The sequence below is a fragment of the Dipteris shenzhenensis genome, chromosome 12 (assembly GCF_047967505.1).
Source record: "Dipteris shenzhenensis isolate YYH24624 ecotype China chromosome 12, Dip_SZ_1.0, whole genome shotgun sequence".
In the NCBI taxonomy this organism is placed as follows: Eukaryota; Viridiplantae; Streptophyta; class Polypodiopsida; order Gleicheniales; family Dipteridaceae; genus Dipteris; species Dipteris shenzhenensis.
Window position 1 is genome coordinate 45,833,354 of NC_141607.1, and position 20,147 is coordinate 45,853,500.

A 20,147-nucleotide genomic window follows, 5' to 3' on the forward strand; every position below is an offset into this window, starting at 1 on the left:
CATTGGGCATTCGGCATTCGGCATTCGAGACGGGAGGAGAAAGAGAGGAGAGTGAGGAGAGATAGAGGCTAGAGCTACGAGCTCGCCAAGGAGAGAATGTGGAGAGACTTGTGTGCACCCTTTGTCTACTGTGGGGATAGACCTGTGTATTCTGGTGATTTGCGACTTGTGTATTCTTGTGACTTGCGACTTGTGACCTGGGGACACGTCCAGTGATATGTACATTGGCCAACTCGGTCACTTTCTCATCTCTCTTGTCTCTTCCGGATATGGGGATTGTTCACCAGTGTAGGATTTTCTTATTTTGCTTATGTTGTGGAGTTCACCGGTGATTGTCATTTAGCATAGTGCACTCGTACGTCGTCGTTCACTGCAGTATATCATACGACACTCGCACACTACTCCACGGTGCGCTCTGCACGATCCATTGCATTAGAGCATTGCAAAACTCATGCTTCTCATGCCAGTGGCCTTTGGCCTCCGGTAACACCTCCGGAAGGATAGGAACCCCTCCCCTCAAACAGTTTATGGCGATCACGGTGGGACTCTGCTGGTATTGAGTAGCACGAGTGAAGTGGTGATCTAAGGTCCTAGAGAGAGGTCTTATGCCGAGTAGTTCTGAAACCTTTGAAGGAGCTAGTGAGAGAACTAGGAGGTACTTGAGGAGAGTGGAGAAAAGACTTCCGGCAGACCAAACTAGGTACAAGAAGCATTACGTGCGACGTAAGTTTGCGAAGCCCTCAACTCGAGCACAAAGTGAGCCCACTGGGGCAGTAGCCAGAGCAAGTAACTTCATCGACACTCTCATTGACTTGGATCAACAGGAACCCTGGTGGTCAGATCCGGACTCCGGAGAAGAAGAAGTGCAAAGCGGAGAACAGGTGAAAGAAGAGGGTACTAAGGACGAGGGCTCCTCAGGGACTCATCAAGGTCAAGGAAGCCCCTCTTCTCTTCGTGCAACGATGTCTTCATCAACCACCTCTTCTACCGGAGTGGTGACTCCATCTGCTCCCGCCTCAACCTCGTGTGGACAAGCTGCTACCTCATCTGTTATGCATAGCTCCGGGCTCCTGGCTAATCCTTCTTCTACATCTATTCCATTGGGGGGTACTTTTGCTCCGGCCATGCCTTTACCTGCCACGATGGTTTCATCTCCCTTTCCATCCACACCGGTGTTGCCTTTTCCACCACCTCCTTCCTTCCCTTCTGCCTACTCATCCATGACTTCAGCTCCGTCCCTCTCTTTCCCAAATGCTCTCCCATCCTCTTTCACCCCCACATCTTCCATGTTCTCACCCCTTCCCTCTGCAACACCGAGACCCCCCACTTACGCGCTACCATCTGGGTACACTCCCTCTATGACTACACCAATAGTGACTTCCCCATTATGGTCCTCCACAGGAGGAGTTGTCGGGGTGGTCTCCTCCTTGGGAACACCAACACTCATTACAGCCCCATCGGGACTCCCTCCAACTCTTGCATCTTCTCCAACCTCTCGGGTGGGGATGGCCGTTCTCAGTCCCCCAGACAGAGCTAGACTTCTTGAGCTACTCAACAAGGTCCACGTGAAGACTCAAAAGTTCAAAGGCCACCTCCATGAGGATGCGGAAGCTCATGTGAGGAAGTTCCTCACAGCATGTAAAGCTAAAGGTGTGGAGAATGAGCATGCGTTCCTTCACATCTTTCCTTCGTCATTGGAGGATGCAGCGGATGTATGGTACAGTCAATTTCCTCCGGACCACTTCCAGACGTGGACAGACCTAAGGGAGGAATTCTTACGCACTTTCAAGTTGGAAAAATTCGAACACATGATTGTCCAAGAGTTGTCCACTGACACCATGAAGCCTGGAGAAAGCATCTCTGAGATGTACACAAGGATGAGGGTCTTGGCGGCAAAGATGTCTGTGCCACCTAATGATGCTGTTATGAAGGGATGGTTTTTGAAAGCATTACCCCCTTCCATTGCTATAAGGTTGGTGGATAAACTCCCTGAACATGCCTCACTTCAAGACTTCCTAAAAGAAGCTGTCAAGATGGAACGGTCACAGTTAAGCTTTGCCTCGTCAACGAATACGACCACCCAACTCCCAAGAGAGGAGGGATCATCCGCATGGCAGCAACTCAAGAAGGAGTTAGAAGAAATCAAAGAAGGCCTGAAAGATAGAATAAAGGTGGATGGCCAATCGTCCTTTGAGGCCCAAATTCGAAGTGGCCTTTGGTGCACCGAATGCAAGGGTTCTAACCATGGTTACTGGGAGTGCCCCTCCAAGCGAAAGGTACCTACTTCTACCTCATTTTGTACATTTTGTGAGATCCATGGACATGATGCCTCTGAGTGTAGGTACCTCAAAGGATTAAGGAAGCTTCTTCCAGAGTATACCTCGGGGGAACCTCTAGTTGCTGCAGTCAACAGAACGGTACCCATAACTTCTGGTCCAGCAGAAGTATCTTCTGCTCCCCCTCTTGCACGAGCATCTGAGCCACCTCCTCCTCCTGTCATGCCACCTCCATTGCTTCCGACTCCCCCTTTGCTCCAAGCTCCTGCCCCCAATTCAATTGGTTCCCCTTATTTCTATCCTCAGCCATACTATGCCCCGTACCAACCACCTATGTCAGGAGGTGGCTATGGACCCTCTTATCAACGCGGTCGAAGGGGTGGTTTCAGAGGTGGACGCGGAGGTGCAAGCAGAGGTACAAACTTTAGAAGACCCATCATGTGTTACAGATGTGGCGAGTACGGCCACTACCAAGATGATTGTACACAGCCGTTCGGGGGACCCTCTTGTACACAATGCAACACAAACGACCACTACACCAGAGATTGTCCCAATAGAAGAGTGGAACTCGCATCCCAAGTGAATATGGTTGATGTAGTAGTGGCGGGGGAGGGCAACAATCCCCATTTGATTGGCGCAGTGTTGGGCGCTGTGACACGGTCACATACAAAAGGTGACAAATGTAAGGGTGACACAGAGTCAGCACCGGAGACCTCAGCACCAATGAGTTCGACAAGTGTTCCCCCACCGAGGTCATTCTCCTCCTCCAAGGTACACAGTACGCCCAGGAATAGACCACCCATGCTGGCTTCTGATAGTGATTCAGAAACCAACTCGAAGGGCCCACAGCCATTAAGGTCAACCACTAACTCTGGGAGTGCCTCATCCTCGGGGGATCACTCTATGCCTTTGAGGTATCAGGAGGTAGTAAAGGGTGTCACGAGAGATCTTCAAACAAGTTCTGAAGATGAAGGTAGCACACCTCAGCTTCCATCCCGCAAGTCCAGAACTGTGAGGTTTGCAACAGAAGTGACAACCCTCGGACAGTACCGGGATAAGGAGGCACGAGTAGGTCCACCCACTTTGTCCCCAACAGCACTCAACAGAGAAGAGGCTATGGGGACAAGACCTAGTTCTGCCCAGGAAAAAGGGGAAGGAGTAATGGAAGAGAAACCACTGGAGACAATGACTCACAGTTCAGACCTACATCCACATCCTCGTGTAAGCTTCGACCCTCAGCCAGAGGCTAGGAGGATGAAGTTGCAAAAGGCTAATGCTAGTGTCCACCACTACTCCTTGTTTGAAGATCTTATGAATTTCAAACCCAACCTCACTCTACGACAACTTTGTCTATTGTCCCCCCAAATCAAGCATCAGACTATTACATTTCTGAATCGCCTCCCAGGAGGTCGACACAAGGGATCTACTCCGAGTGGGCCACCACCAGAGACATTACCAGCTCAGCATGGGTCTACACCGGACCACTTCTCTGCCTACGCTGCCCTCACTTGTGAACAAAGCCCCAAGCTCACCGTGGAGATCCATGGAGTGGAGCTGAAGGACGTCTTCCTCGATGGTGGGGCGGCTGTGAACATTATGCCAAAAGGTACACTCCAAAAACTAGGGTTGAAGTTGACAAGTGATGTTCACTTTCAGGTACGCATGGCTGATCAACGCAGAGTAAAACCAATGGGTGCAGTCCAAGGTGTTCACATGAACATTGGCGGAGTAACTTTTCTCTCCAATTTTGTTGTCCTTGATATGACCGAAAATGAACAAACTTACCCTCTACTTCTTGGTCGGCCATGGTTGCGGTCTTCAAAAGCCATTCAGGATTGGTCAACTGATGAAGTTCGATTGCCCCTGGGATCGACATCCCTCGAAATAGATATGGTCACAGGGCAGGCAAGGCACATACCAATAGAACTAGGAGAGGAGGATTTTGAAGAACAAGCCGGAGTCGAAGAGGAGCATTGGGCCTGTGGGGACTGGCCCAGGGGTGGTGACCAAGGTATCAATGAGGAGACAACCCTAGAAGGATTTGAAAGTTTGACCTACTTGTTGGATCGGGCTGATCAAGAAGACGAGGAGGCTGTCATTTTGGATTGGATGGGAGCCCTGGGCTCATTAGCGGTCAACATGGTGGAACTATGCCAACAAGAAGATCAAGAAGAACACCTACTTGCAGTATCAGAAATCCACCCAGAACGACAGGGTCTGGCTGAACTAGTTTATGAAAGGATGCCCTTTGGACTTTGCAATAGTCCACACATGTATAAGAGAATGGTCACTAGGGGTACTACAGTGGACACCACAGATCGTACTGAGGACAATGATGGTACTGCAGTAAACATTGAGGATCGTCCAATGGCCGACATGGAGGACATTGGTCAAAATGATGCTGACAATACTATAGGATACAATGAAGGATCTACTAGGGACGAGGCTAGTAGGGCACAACCCACCAATGGTACTTCAGAGTACAATCATGGTATTACGGTGCACAACCATGGTACTACGGTGTACAACCATGGTGCTGCTAAGTGCAATGATGGTGATAGAGAAAACAGGAACACTAATGAAGACGAGACTGATGATGATAGTGATTTAGAAGAAAGTGACATAGACATTGCTGAACTTGAGGAGAATCACCACCAACAGCTTGAGGTCTTGGGCGGACCCAGGGTGCATACCGGATACAGAGATGAGGACATGGCCGATCTCACTTTGCTTGACCTTTTCTTATCAGAAGCCGACCACCCCTCAATTCAAGACCTTCCGGAAACCACTTATGAGGTGGAAGGCTTACCTTACCGGGGCATGCTGAAACAGTCACCGAGGCATCGAAGGCACACAACATCTGCAACATCTACTGATTCTACATCTCAGTCAATGCCTGAGAACCCCCCAGTTACTTACCCCTCATCTTGGTTGAGAGAAGTGGAGGGGGACTTTCCCCTTGAAGATACTCCAGCACATACAGGACTGAGAATGGGTGAACCAAGTACCTCAACATCCCAATGCATTGCCCCTGTTGATGAGGCACGGAACTGGCGGTATCTCAACATTGGAAGTGAGGACCAACCCAGGCATTTGAAGTTAGCCACTTGGGTCTGGGAACATGACTATCTTCTAGCTGCAGTCACCGACCTTTTTAAAGAATTTGTGGATGTCTTTGCTTGGTCCTACAAGGATCTGAAGGGGGTGCCCGCTGATTTCATGGAGCATAGCATCGACTTATATCCCGATGCAGACCCTGTGATTAAAGGTCCATACCGCATGAATCCCAACTACGGCAAGGCAGTCCAAACAGATATACAGAAAATGGAGCAAGCAGGATTAATCTACCCAGTGGATTACTCCGATTGGGTCAGTGGAATTGTCATTGTACCCAAAAGAGAGACCGGCAAACTTAGAATATGTGTTGACTATCGGAGTTTGAATGCTGCAACACGACGTGATAGGTTCCCCCTTCCTTTCACAGATAGAGTGTTGGAGACAGTGGCAGGACATGCTTTATACTCATTCATGGATGGATATAGCGGGTACAACCAAGTTCGAGTGAAAGAACAGGATCAGCCCAAGACTACCTTTGTCACTCAATGGGGAACATACGCCTACCGAATGATGCCCTTTGGACTATGTAATGCCCCGGCAACCTTTCAACGACTTGTAACCAAACTCTTTCAAGAGAATATCGGCAAGTTTCTTGAGGTATTTCTAGATGACTTCTCTGTTTTTAATGGCAAATCGGCCTCCCATCTTGATCCGGCCATACAAAATGATCATCTACATAAGTTGAGATGGGTCTTTGATAAGTGCAGAGAAGTGCGCTTGTGTTTGAACCCTGACAAATGTTTCTTTCTCGCACTCCGAGGTGTTCTCCTTGGTCATATTGTTTCTGCTGAGGGCATGACCACAGATCCCGCAAAGGTAGAGGTGATCATCTCATTGCCCATTCCTCGTACACCCAAAGAGGTGAAGTCCTTCTTAGGGCATGTAGGATATTACCGAAGGTTCATACGTTTCTATGCCGACATTGCTATTGCACTGACAGAACTCCTACATCAAGACCGATCGTTTGTCTGGGCCACCCCACAACAACTAGCCTTTGATGATCTGAAGCATCGCCTCGTGAAGGCCCCCATCCTCAGGCAGCCCGATTGGGATGTAATTTTTCATGTCCATGTGGATGCTAGTGGGTGGGCAGTAGGTGCTATACTGGCTCAACCTAACCAGGATACTAAGATTGATTTGCCCATCTACTTCGCGAGTCGACAACTCAATGGAGCAGAACGCAATTACAGTACCACAGAAAGGGAGGGCCTCGGCATGGTTTATGCCATGACCAAGTATCGTCACTACCTCTTGGGCAACAAGTTTGTGATCATCACTGATCATCAAGCTCTTAAGTATTTATTGAATAAGCCTACTCTTGGTGGCCGGATAAGCAGATGGATTCTTCTTTTTCAAGAATTTGAATTCGACATTGTGGTGAGGGCTGGGAGACTGCATCAACCTGCAGACCACTTGTCCAGGTTACATTCCGGGGAACCAGCCAGTGGTATCACCGATGACTTACCCGATGCAGGCTTGTTCGGAATAACAGCACTACCTGATGAATGCCTATTTGCGGTGGACTGCTTCCCACCATGGTATGCCAACATAGTACACCTCTTGTCTACAGGTGGCTTTCCTCCAGGATTAACTCCAACAGAGAAACGCAAACGGATCCTTCAAGCTGCTCCTTTCAAGTTGATTGCAGGTCAATTGTACAAGCTTGGGAAGGATCAAATATTGAGACGGTGTGTGCTTCCGCACGAGACACAATCCATTCTTAAAGAGGCACATGCTGGCATAGGTGGAGGGCATATGGCCTCAGATGCTACTGCTCGTAAGATCATGCGAGCAGGGTTCTGGTGGCCCAAGCTCTTCCGCGACTGCCATGATCATGTGACCAGATGTGATTCATGTCAACGAGCAGGCCCCAAGCCTACAAGGCGTGAGTACCTCCCTCTCAAACCATTCACTCCGGTGCCTCCCTTCTATCGCTGGGGATTGGATTTCATTGGGCCCATCTCTCCTGCCACACGCCGAGGGAACAAATATGCTCTGCTTGCCACTGACTATGGAACCAAATGGGTCGAAGCCAAGGCAGTCAAAAACTGTACAGCCCAGGTAGTAGCCACATTTCTATATGACCAGATCATCTCTCGGTTTGGTTGTCCTGTTGAGTTGATAAGTGATAGAGGGTCTCACTTCCTAAATGACACCATTGCTGCACTAGTTCACCTGCTTCAAATAGTTCACAAATTTTCATCTCCCTATTACCCACGTGCCAATGGTCTAGCTGAGAGCTCAAATCGCACAATGTGCGGGATCGTGCATCGACTTTGCCTAAATTCTCTAGCCGATTGGGACGACGTACTCCCAGCTGCTTTATTCGCCTATCGAACGGCTTACAAGGCGAGTACTGGGTATTCACCCTTCGAGCTTGTCTATGGATTGGAGGCCGTTATGCCTTATGAATTTCATCTTGACACTCACAGGATTCTTCCAGACAAAAATGACAACCTTGAAGCCTGCACAATGGAACGCTTGTGGGATTTGGAAGCACTGGCAGAGCATCGACGTGAAGCAGTTTTCGCTCAAGAAGTTTGGCAGAAGCGACAAAAAGCTTGGCATGACCGGAACCTCAGAAAAAGGAATTTCAAAGTCGGAGATTTAGTACTTTTGTATTCCAGTAAGTTTCTCAAACACAAACCTAAGTTTGTGAGTGGTTGGACAGGTCCATTTCTCATTGCCAAGCTTATCCCAAGTGGCGGAGTCTACTTGGCCACTTTAGAAGGCAGACTTCTACCTGCCCCGGTGAATGGGTCACGCATCAAGAGGTACCATGATCAATGAGAAAGCACCCTCCTAGTCCTTCTCCTTCCTGGTGACATCTTCTCCCTCTGAGTGAGGGTCATTTTCTCTTTCTACGAGGGTCCTCCTCTCTGCCCCTAGTGCCACTTTCTCTCTCTACATGGCTCCTCCTCTCTCCCCTTGGTGCCAATTTTTCTCTCTAAATGGGTCCTTCTCTTTCCACCCGAATGTCACTTTCTCTCTCTAAGTGAGCCCTCCATTTTTCACCCCGAGCCACTTTCTCTCTCTAAGTGTGACCACCTTTTTCCATCCCGTGCCACTATCTCTCTCTAAATGACCACCCTTAAAATGCGGCCTCCCTTTTTCACTCTGTGTTACTTTCTCTCTCTAACTACGGCCTCCCCTTTTCATCCTGTTTTACAAACTCCTTCTCCTTCTACCTTCTCTCCAACTCCTACCTCTCTCTTACAAAAATCTTCTCTTTCCACCCTCTGTCCAAATTCTACCTCTCTCTTACAAAACTCTTCTCTTTCCACCCTCTGTCCAACTCCCTACCTCTCTCTTACAAAACCCTTCTCTTTCCACCCTCTGTCCAACTCCCTACCTCTCTCTTACAAAAACCTTCTCTTTCCACCCTATGTCCAACTTCTACCTCTCTCTTACAAAACCCTTCTCTTTCCACCCTATGTCCAACTTCTACCTCTCTCTTACAAAACTCTTCTCTTTCCACCCTCTGTCCAAATTCTACCTCTCTCTTACAAAACTCTTCTCTTTCCACCCAACTCCCTACCTCTCTCTTACAAAACCCTTCTCTTTCCACCCTATGTCCAACTTCCACCTCCCTCTTACAAACACCTTCTCTTTCCACCCTCTGTCCACCCTATGTCAAACCCCCTACCTCTCTCTTACAAAACCCTTCTCTTTCCACCCTCTGTCCAAATTCTACCTCTCTTACAAAACTCTTCTCTTTCCACCCTATGTCCAACTTCTACCTCTCTCTTACAAAACTCTTCTCTTTCCACCCTCTGTCCAAATTCTACCTCTCTCTTACAAAACTCTTCTCTTTCCACCCTCTGTCCAACTCCCTACCTCTCTCTTACAAAACCCTTCTCTTTCCACCCTATGTCCAACTTCTACCTCTCTCTTACAAAACTCTTCTCTTTCCACCCTCTGTCCAAATTCTACCTCTCTCTTACAAAACTCTTCTCTTTCCACCCTCTGTCCAACTCCCTACCTCTCTCTTACAAAACCCTTCTCTTTCCACCCTATGTCCAACTTCTACCTCTCTCTTACAAAACTCTTCTCTTTCCACCCTCTGTCCAAGTTCTACCTCTCTCTTACAAACACCTTCTCTTTCCACCCTATGTCCAACTTCCACCTCCCTCTTACAAACACCTTTCCACCCTATGTCCAACTTCCACCTCCCTCTTACAAACACCTTCTCTTTCCACCCTCTGTCCACCCTATGTCAAACCCCCTACCTCTCTCTTACAAAACCCTTCTCTTTCCACCCTCTGTCCAAATTCTACCTCTCTTACAAAACTCTTCTCTTTCCACCATATGTCCAACTTCTACCTCTCTCTTACAAACACCTTCTCTTTCCACCCTCTGTCCAACTCCCTACCACTCTCTTACCAAAACCTTCTCTTTCCACCCTATGTCCAACTTCTACCTCTCTCTTACAAACACCTTCTCTTTCCACCCAACTCCCTACCACTCTCTTACAAAAACATTCTCTTTCCACCCTATGTCCAACTTCCACCTCCCTCTTACAAACACCTTCTCTTTCCACCCTATGTCCAACTTCCACCTCCCTCTTACAAACACCTTCTCTTTCCACCCTCTGTCCACCCTATGTCAAACCCCCTACCTCTCTCTTACAAACACCTTCTCTTTCCACCCTATGTCCAACTCCCTACCTCTCTCTTACAAAAACCTTCTCTTTCCACCCTATGTCCAACTCCCTACCTCTCTCTTACAAAAACCTTCTCTTTCCACCCTATGTCCAACTCCCTACCTCTCTCTTACAAAAACCTTCTCTTTCCACCCTATGTCCAACTCCCTACCTCTCTCTTACAAAAACCTTCTCTTTCCACCCTATGTCCAACTTCTACCTCTCTCTTACAAACACCTTCTCTTTCCACCCAACTCCCTACCACTCTCTTACAAAAACATTCTCTTTCCACCCTATGTCCAACTTCCACCTCCCTCTTACAAAAACCTTCTCTTTCCACCCTATGTCCAACTTCCACCTCCCTCTTACAAACACCTTCTCTTTCCACCCTATGTCCAACTTCCACCTCCCTCTTACAAACACCTTCTCTTTCCACCCTCTGTCCACCCTATGTCAAACCCCCTACCTCTCTCTTACAAACACCTTCTCTTTCCACCCTATGTCCAACTCCCTACCTCTCTCTTACAAAAACCTTCTCTTTCCACCCTATGTCCAACTCCCTACCTCTCTCTTACAAAAACCTTCTCTTTCCACCCTATGTCCAACTTCTACCTCTCTCTTACAAACACCTTCTCTTTCCACCCTATGTCCAACTCCCTACCTCTCTCTTACAAAAACCTTCTCTTTCCACCCTATGTCCAACTTCTACCTCTCTCTTACAAACACCTTCTCTTTCCACCCTCTGTCCAACTCCCTACCTCTCTCTTACAAAAACCTTCTCTTTCCACCCTATGTCCAACTCCCTACCTCTCTCTTACAAAAACCTTCTCTTTCCACCCTATGTCCAACTTCTACCTCTCTCTTACAAAAACCTTCTCTTTCCACCCTATGTCCAACTCTCCACCTCTCTCTTACAAACACCTTCTCTTTCCACCCTATGACCAAACCCCTACCTCCCTCTTACAAATACCTTCTCTTTCCACCTTTGTCACACTCATCTCCTTTTCTTCCATCTTCCATCATCCTATGCACGTCCAACCTATTTTTGGCACTTAGCTAAATGTGGCAGATATGCTAAATTTGGCAATAAGCTAAATTTGACGAATATGCTAAATTTAGTGGATATGCTATTTTTGGTGGATAAGGCTAAGTTTGGCGGATTTGCTTTCTGGCTTTCTCTCCCCTCCATTGGTTTCTCCACCCTTTACATACCACCCTCACAAGCGTGCTAGTTGGGTGGCCAACTATCCTCCTCCCAACTCTCCTCCCCTTGGCAACCAGCTCGCTCCCTCTCCACGCAGCTCCCTCTCTTCCCCTTCTCTCCCTCTACTACCCGCCACCCCGCCCCTCCTCACCACCCCTCCTCTCCCCTCCTGCGAAACAGCCCCCCCCCTCTTCCTCTCCTCACCACCCCTCCCCTCCCCTCCTGCCTCCCCTCCTGCGAAACAACTCCCCCTCTCTTCCTCTCCTCACCACCCCTCCTGCGAAACAGGCCCCCTCTCTTCTTCTCCTCACCACCGCTTCTCTCTCCTCCTGCGACACATCTTCTCCCCCTCCTTCCTGCGCAGCACCTCCCTCCTCTCCCTCTACCTGCCCCCTCCCCTCCTGCACAACAGCCCCCCTCTCTTCCTCTCCTCACCACCCTGCTTCTCCCCCTCCTTCCTGCGCAGCACCTCCCTCCTCTCCCTCTACCTGCCCCCTCCCCTCCTGCGCAACAGCCTCTCCCTCCTCTCCCTCTACCTGCCCCCTCCCCTCCTGCGCAACAGCCCCTCCCTCCTCTCCCTCTACCTGCCCCCTCCCCTCCTGCGCAACAGCCCCCCTCTCTTCCTCTCCTCACCACCCCTCCTCTCCCCTCCTGCGAAACAGGCCCCCTCTCTTCTTCTCCTCACCACCGCTTCTCTCTCCTCCTGCGACACAGCCCCCCCCTCTCTTCCTCTCCTCACCACCCTGCTTCTCCCCCTCCTTCCTGCGCAGCACCTCCCTCCTCTCCCTCTACCTGCCCCCTCCCCTCCTGCGCAACAGCCCCCCTCTCTTCCTCTCCTCACCACCCTGCTTCTCCCCCTCCTTCCTGCGCAGCACCTCCCTCCTCTCCCTCTACCTGCCCCCTCCCCTCCTGCGCAACAGCCTCTCCCTCCTCTCCCTCTACCTGCCCCCTCCCCTCCTGCGCACCAGCCTCTCCCTCCTCTCCCTCTACCTGCCCCCTCCCCTCCTGCGCAACAGCCCCTCCCTCCTCTCCCTCTACCTGCCCCCTCCCCTCCTGCGCAACAGCCCCCCTCTCTTCCTCTCCTCACCACCCTGCTTCTCCCCCTCCTTCCTGCGCAGCACCTCCGTCCTCTCCCTCTACCTGCCCCCTCCCCTCCTGCGCAACAACCCCTCCCTCCTCTCCCTCTACCTGCCCTCCCCCCCTCTCCTGCGCAACAGCCCCCTCCCTTTCTCCCTCTACCCGCCACCCTGCCCCCCCCCCCTCTTCTGCGCAGCCCCTCCCCCCCTCTCCCTCTACCTGCCTACGTCCCCCTCTCCTGCGCAGCTCTCCCCCCTTCTCCTCCCTACACCCTCTGCATCTCCCCCTCTCCCCTCCTAGCTCCAGCCCCCCTCCTTCCCCCTAGTCTACATCCGTCCTTTTACTCTCCCTCTCCACCGACACCCCTTCCTCACTCTTTTCCTCTCCATCGAAGCATGGGCCTGCACTGGTGGCTCTGCTACGGAATCCTCTCGTAGCAGATTCCGGGCTGAACCTCGACATCAACACCTCCTCCTCCCTCCTTGCCTCTCCAGACCTCGACATCGACACCCCCTCCGTACCCTTTTCCTCTCCATCCGACGCCATCGTTCATGCCTACCCGTGCCTCTCGCCACAAGTACAAACCCAGATTACCCCGCGATACTTTATTCGTTGACTTCCATCGGGCTCGAGCAGGCCACACGACAGGATCGGGACCATCTTCCATGGCATCACTTGGCAAACGCACCACTGATGACCTGGGTGCCGGGTCTACACCACAAAGCACTTCGAAACGACCTCGAGCAGTTGATTCACCTCCCTCCGACAGGATCACTATCATATCGGATGAGGAGCTATCCCCCTTTTCGAGTTCTTCTGATTCAGATCATGGAGGCTCTGACTATCTGCCCCCCACAGGTACAATCAAAACACCATCCAAGGCATCCAGTGGGCACAGTGGTCACAGTAACGGTGGCGGTGATTTGGCCCCACAAAGTACGGCTTGTGATCTTCCACCCCCAGCTTCATCCTCCTCGATCATTCGGGTGGTTTTCAAACCTTTCCTCGATCCCACACTCAAGCTGTCTAGTATCTTGTCACCTGATGAGATAGCCCGCATGTCTCTCGTGGAGTTTGATGATGTCACACTTCCCCAGGTGGACGTCCAAATGTGTACTGCGTTCATTCAGTCTTATGACTTTGCAACAGACACATTCGGATTCTTGAATTCCCGTCACATGTTCACTCCTAGTCTCGTATCCACATATCTCCGTCTTCCCACACTTCCCTTTTTGCCACCTCACACTGGCTCACCCACATTCCTGTCCTTCTTGTCTACCTGCAAAACTCATCGCAGAGGACATGAATGCAAGAAAGTTCTCGAGGGAAACAGCCGAGAGGCGCTTCTAGCGAGGTATTTGTTCACACACTTCTACTCTGCCCCAGGCCACTTCTTCATCACCAAGGCGATCCATTCTGCCTTAGACTCCATCCTCTCGGTCACTCCCTATGATTTCGCCTCACTCTTCTACTCTGCCTTTCGTAACACAGTTCGCAAGCGTCGGGGCACATATACCTGTACTTGTGGGCCCCACCTCACCTTCTTACTTCATCAATGGAAGGCCAACCCTCCGCCCATTGTCACAGGTCACCTCCCTTCCATATCTCTCTCCCCTCCTGTCACCCCCTCTTCCACATCGTTCACTGTCACTTCCAGTGTTCCTTCCCTCGGGACTGCCTCTTCTCCTCTTTCGCTCAGGAGGACACCTCGGCGAGCGCCACCTCCGGAAGTCTGCACCGGAGCTTCTTCAGCATATTCTTTTACCGGTGCCACAGGGTTACCATCAGTGACATGTCTTGTATCTCCATCAGTCGTGCCCGTGCCAGGACTTGCCTCTCCATCAGTCACACTTGTCCAGGCTTCTCCAGCGATCTCCAGACTTTCCATGGGAGGGATTGCACCAGGTACACCTCCTGTTGTACCCGTGACGACGACTGTTGTACCCGGGACTTCCTCGACAGGTGTATTGTTACGCAGGACTGCAGCTGTTTCGTCTTCACCCCCTACCACTTTCACCGATGCAGTCATCACCACAGTTCAGGCGACCTCTGACCATGTTTTGGACCAGGTATTGGACCTGAATCTTAGCCTGGGACCCGACTCCCACTCCCATGGGCTTTCTCAGGAGATGTCATCCCAGGGTGTACTTCACATTTCAGCCTCCCCAGGCAGAGACAGGACTAGAGACGGGAGTGGGAGCCCCTCTCGCGGAGATGCTCCATCGGCCACTTCAGCCTCAGAGGAGGTATTTGAGGGAGGGATTCTGCCCAAATCTGTGGATTGCCCACCCCTTCATGAAAATGATATGTTCACAGCTTACATAGCTGCTTCATCGGGCCCACCTCTTTCAAATATTTCCCTGGTGGAAAAACAGAATGAAGATTACAGCCAACTACTATCTGTCCTTCACAAAAAACGCTCACCAGTATGTGGGGAAGAGGAGGATCTCACTCAAATCTTCACCATTCCCTTGCAGGACTGCCTCACACAGAACAAAAAGATCTTCAGGGCCCCGACATGTTTTGTGCACTTGGACAAATTGGCACCTACAGGAAACCTGTCAACCGAGGAAGAGGGAGCTCTTCCTGACATGTTTGAGGAATTGGGGGACGTCATTAATTTGGCGGACAGGATGAATTACAGCGACAAGTATGCGTGGATGAAAAGGTCCCTGCACCTTGCTCAGCGTATCATGGATGACACCTTCACACAGCTTGGGACAGCGGTCTTCAATTCCACAGGTTATGCTCATAAGCTCCTCTCTCAACAGCAACATTTAAAGTTAGAATTCGAGAGAGCTCAGGCAGCCCAGCAGCGCGCCACTAGCGTAACACTTCGACAACAGGAGGAAAGGTGGCAGAAAGAGAAGGACTCAGCAATACATGAGCGTGACATCGCTTGGAATATTCAGAAGGCTGCCCTTGAGGATCGCCTCCATAATCACAGGCAGGAATGGGAAGCAGCAATGACATCTTTGCGCAGCCATCATGCTGCAGCCCTGGCAACTTTGCACAGCCAGCATGTCACCGAGGTGACCAGATTTCACCAGGAGATTACCAAGTTAAAAGAGTCTTTGTCTTCCTCTGAGATTGCCAAAGAAAAATCAGAATCCAGAGTGGCTGAATTGGAAAAGAAGCGTGCATCCATGGAGGAAGAATTCACAGCTCTTCGGATGCAGTTGGCCACCCTCCAAACTTCCCAGTCCACCTTGCAAGAGCAAAAGGATCATTACTACCGGCGATACCACCGATATAAAGACAAGTATGACAATCTGAGAAATGTGATGGACACGCTTGAGTGTGAGGAGGAAGCACCCCATCCACAGATACCTATGACTGAGCCAGAGCAAAGGGATGCGCAAAAAGCCACAGAGGCAAATACGAAGGCGGAAGAGGAGAAGGCAGAGGAACAGGCTGCAGCTTTACCACCCTCTGTAATCTCATAGAAGAGTTGATACATGGCTGTTGGTGTTTGGGTTTTTTTTTGCACTGTTAGATTTTGCCAAGCTGTTTGGCCCTCACTGTAAAATCAGTGTTTTACCTCAAGTTGTACTCAGTTTTTTCTGCAATTTTCCATGCTGTCCCTTGTAATACAGCAGTTTGTTTTTCACATCTCCACTTAATACAAATCTTGGATTACTCCCACGGCCAACCACATGGTCTGTACTCTGTCCTTTTCCCACTCCATCACCATATCCATGGTTTGAAAGTTCATCTTTATTTTTCTATGACGAATTCGTCCAACCTTTCTATTCACCGGGACGGTGAATGATAGTGGCGGGGGAAACTGTTACCTTATCACACGACCACCTGTCGACAGGCGTTGACCACATGACGACATCTGTTGACCACATGTTGACCATGTGTCAACACAAGTTAGCCACGCGATCACACGGGTTCATCAGGAGTACTGTCCGAGGCTGTCAACCATAGGTCGACACATGTTAACCACAGGTGAACACATGTTAACCACAGGTGAACATAGGTCAACCACAGGTCGACACAGGTCAACCAGGAGTACCGTGTCCAAAGTGATCTCATCAAGAGCTTAGCACATGGAGCAGTCAGGAGTATTTATATTACACAGTGGTTCAGTGATACAGTGGTGCAGTGGTGCGGTGAACCAGCTCACCTGCACATGGAGAATTTACACCATCGGGCTGGCGAGTCAGGGAGTCAGAAAGTCGCCGAAGCCATCAAGAGGTGCGGTGAACCAGCTCACCTGCACATGGAGAATTTACACCATCAGGCTGGCGAGTCAGGGAGTCAGGAAGTCGCCGAAGCCATCAAGAGAGCCAGCGGCGCAACGGCTATCCTCAACAGCTAAGGAGATAAGAGGATGACCAATGGGAAGAAAGAGGGGAATTCTCAGCGAAGAAGGGACCCTCCAAGGCGGGGGATGAGGATGAAGGAGAAGGGAGAGAGAAGAGGAGGCATTCGCATTGGGCATTCGGCATTCGGCATTCGAGACGGGAGGAGAAAGAGAGGAGAGTGAGGAGAGATAGAGGCTAGAGCTACGAGCTCGCCAAGGAGAGAATGTGGAGAGACTTGTGTGCACCCTTTGTCTACTGTGGGGATAGACCTGTGTATTCTGGTGATTTGCGACTTGTGTATTCTTGTGACTTGCGACTTGTGACCTGGGGACACGTCCACAGTGATATGTACATTGGCCAACTCGGTCACTTTCTCATCTCTCTTGTCTCTTCCGGATATGGGGATTGTTCACCAGTGTAGGATTTTCTTATTTTGCTTATGTTGTGGAGTTCACCGGTGATTGTCATTTAGCATAGTGCACTCGTACGAGTGCACTCGTACGTCGTCGTTCACTGCAGTATATCATACGACACTCGCACACTACTCCACGGTGCGCTCTGCACGATCCATTGCATTAGAGCATTGCAAAACTCATGCTTCTCATGCCAGTGGCCTTTGGCCTCCGGTAACACCTCCGGAAGGATAGGAACCCCTCCCCTCAAACACCATTCTTTGCTCAAGAGATTAAAATTGTATACATAGGGCTTTAGAAGCCCAAAGGAAGACAGTTATGCATGAGAATGGCAAGGCAAGAAAACACTGTCAGCATGTGAAAACGAGACAAAATGGCACAACTATTGTTATGGATAAATTTGACCAAGGTAAAAGGCATAAATATATGTGTGTGCTTGTATGTGTGGCAATAGTATAATAAAATATGGTGTGCATAGGACCCAGGGTTGAGGTAGCAGGGCATGACCATGTGCCACCCTTCCACGTAAGAGGACCCATAAGGTGTGTTGTACATAATCCATGGTAGTTATATTATAAAATGGTAAGGTGGCATGGTTCCTCCATGTGCCACCCCTCCACCTAGGCGGCCCCATGCTTGCATTTAGTGAGACATGGTCCAAGGACCATGGGAGAAGTAATATAAAATAGGTGGAGATGGATATTATATTGGATTATTCCCTCCATGTAGGATAGGCCGGTGTAGATAGTCCAAGAATGCAAGTTAAATAATGGGAAAAGTAGGATGAGGTGGCAAGACTCTTGTGCCAATCCTCCACTTGTCCTCCTAGATGTAAACGTATTATAAAATTGGGAGGAGATCAAGGGAGTATCTTAGACTTGGGATATGGGGTTTGATTTATGTGAAAAAATGAGGCAAGGGATTGTCGCATACAATTAAGAGTGCGTACCCACCTAGCTCACATGGGAGATTCCTCCACACACACCATGCATGTGGGAGGATTCATTTATTGGGAGAGACCCCCTCTCTCAACTATAAAAGGAGAGGGCTATTCCTTGATGGGACACGCTCAATCTTGTAAAGCCACCTAGCTAGTACTTTGATTTCCCCCCCCATCCTTCCTTTCAAATAAAGCATGACTCTCCTCTCTTGATGTCTCCATCTCTACATTCCACCTCCCATCATGTACATGCTCCTCTTCTCCCTCTCCCTTCCCTCTTGTGCCATAGTCCCTCTCTTCATTTCCACCTCTTAATCCCTTTTCCCCACCCATGTTAACGCTTCTCCCCTCACATCCCCTTTTTTTCTCTATGGCCCTCGAGCGTCGCCATGCCTAGCATCAAGCCTCACGCCTCGATTTGTTTTCTAGTTAATAGAATTGGTGTGGCTGTTGGGATCCGAAGTCTCCACGACTAGTGGCATACAATCCGTTTGTCGACATCTGTTATTCCTACAATTGTGTGCGGTTCTGCGGCATCTACTGCACGCGGTTCTCTGTTTCTGCACTTCCAATCGGTGACATCTGCTCGCGGTTCTCCGTCTCTGCGGTTGTAAAACTTCTTCATTTCTGCACCTTCAGTTTGCGTGTCTTCTGTTCGCAGCTCCTACGCGTCTTCTAGTCGCAATCTAGTCGCGCGTTTTCTGGATCTTGCGACGCGGTCTCCGTGCGGCGTTCTGGACGCGATCTCTGTGCAAACGCGCGCCGCACGTCTCCTGTGCTGTGCGTTTCAGCGCCTTTTGGTCGCGGCCTCTGCGCGCTTTAAAAAAATTTTCATGTAACAGACCTCACACTCCTCTATACTCTTCTTCTTCTTCTCCTTCTCCTTCTTCCTCTATACTCTCTTTCTCTTTCTCTTTCTCTTTCTCTTTCTCCTCTTATTAAGGAGTGAAAATTGAACCCAAGACCTCCCCATTGACAAAAGGAAGACTTACCAATGGGTCAGCAAATAGGAAGTGATTAAAGTGTAATGATATTGCTTATATCTTGAAATCTCATGAACTGTAACTCTCTAACCGTAGGGAGTTTCCTCTTGTTGTAAAAAGCAAAAGTACTTCACTTCATGTGCTCCATCCATATCTCATACTAGATTGTAGATTTTGAATTTTTTTCAAGTACGCACGCCACACGAGGAGGGTGTATATTTATGTCACTTCTCGACGGGTTCAAGGATTCGGCGCTTGATCCTCCGCTCATTACGGCTACCAATTGGCGAGATCTCTTTCTTGATCTTCATGTCCATCTTCAACAACTGATTGTACAATGCATTGCTCGAGGAGACGACGGGTGGGATGATACACCGTGGATAATTCAAGGTGAAGACCTAGTGATACACTAGGAGGGCTTTGATTCCACTTCTACTCATTGTGCGGTGATCGAGCTACTTGCTGCATCGGAGGTAATTAAAAGGGTGACATTCTTCCAAGGGTGGGATGTTCCACAAGCTTTATTAAGATTTGGCGCATCTGCTTATTAATCCCGGTGGATAAGCTCGTCTTGCATGATTTCTTCTCGATCTCACTACAAGGTTTCTAGGGCTCGGCTATGGTTGGTAATGTTTCGACCAAGGAATCCCTTTGTACCTAATCAACCCTTCGTGCCATATTTTGAGCTTCAAGTTGTAATTCTTTTTTGTTGAAAGATAAACTATCAACAAAGCATTGTAAGTTTATTTGGCGCTGAACGTCTTGCTCAAGTATTGAATTTTTCCCACCCTCTCCTTCTATCTATCTTGGACTACCGAGAAACCTGGGATGTCCGGATTTTAGTCTTGGTGTAATGACATCTTGGATCCTTCAATTTGACGGAGCATACAAACCTTCGACCAAGGCTGTTGGTGTGGGTGTGAAGCTCACTTCACCGGGCGATGAGATGTATTGTTATAGCAAGTTTGCACCTGCAAGTACTTGCAATCAAGCTGAGTACTCAGCACTCATTTTTAGGCTACAAAAGGCGCAAGAACATCACATCAAGCAACTTGAGGTACGAGGAGATTCTCAACTCGTGTGTGAACAAGTTAGTGGAAGGTGGAAGGTGCGGAGCAAAGGCTTGGTTCCACGACATCAACAAGCATTGGAACTTTGTAAACAATTTGAAGAGGTAAAAAT

At 49.6% G+C, this 20,147-nt stretch overlaps 1 protein-coding gene across 1 annotated transcript in view; it reads right to left on the reverse strand.

Moving 5' to 3' along the window:
- LOC147896292 (uncharacterized) overlaps positions 1-20,147 on the reverse strand; it is an 83,674-nt gene that overhangs the window by 15,993 nt on the left and 47,534 nt on the right. The window lies entirely within an intron of this gene.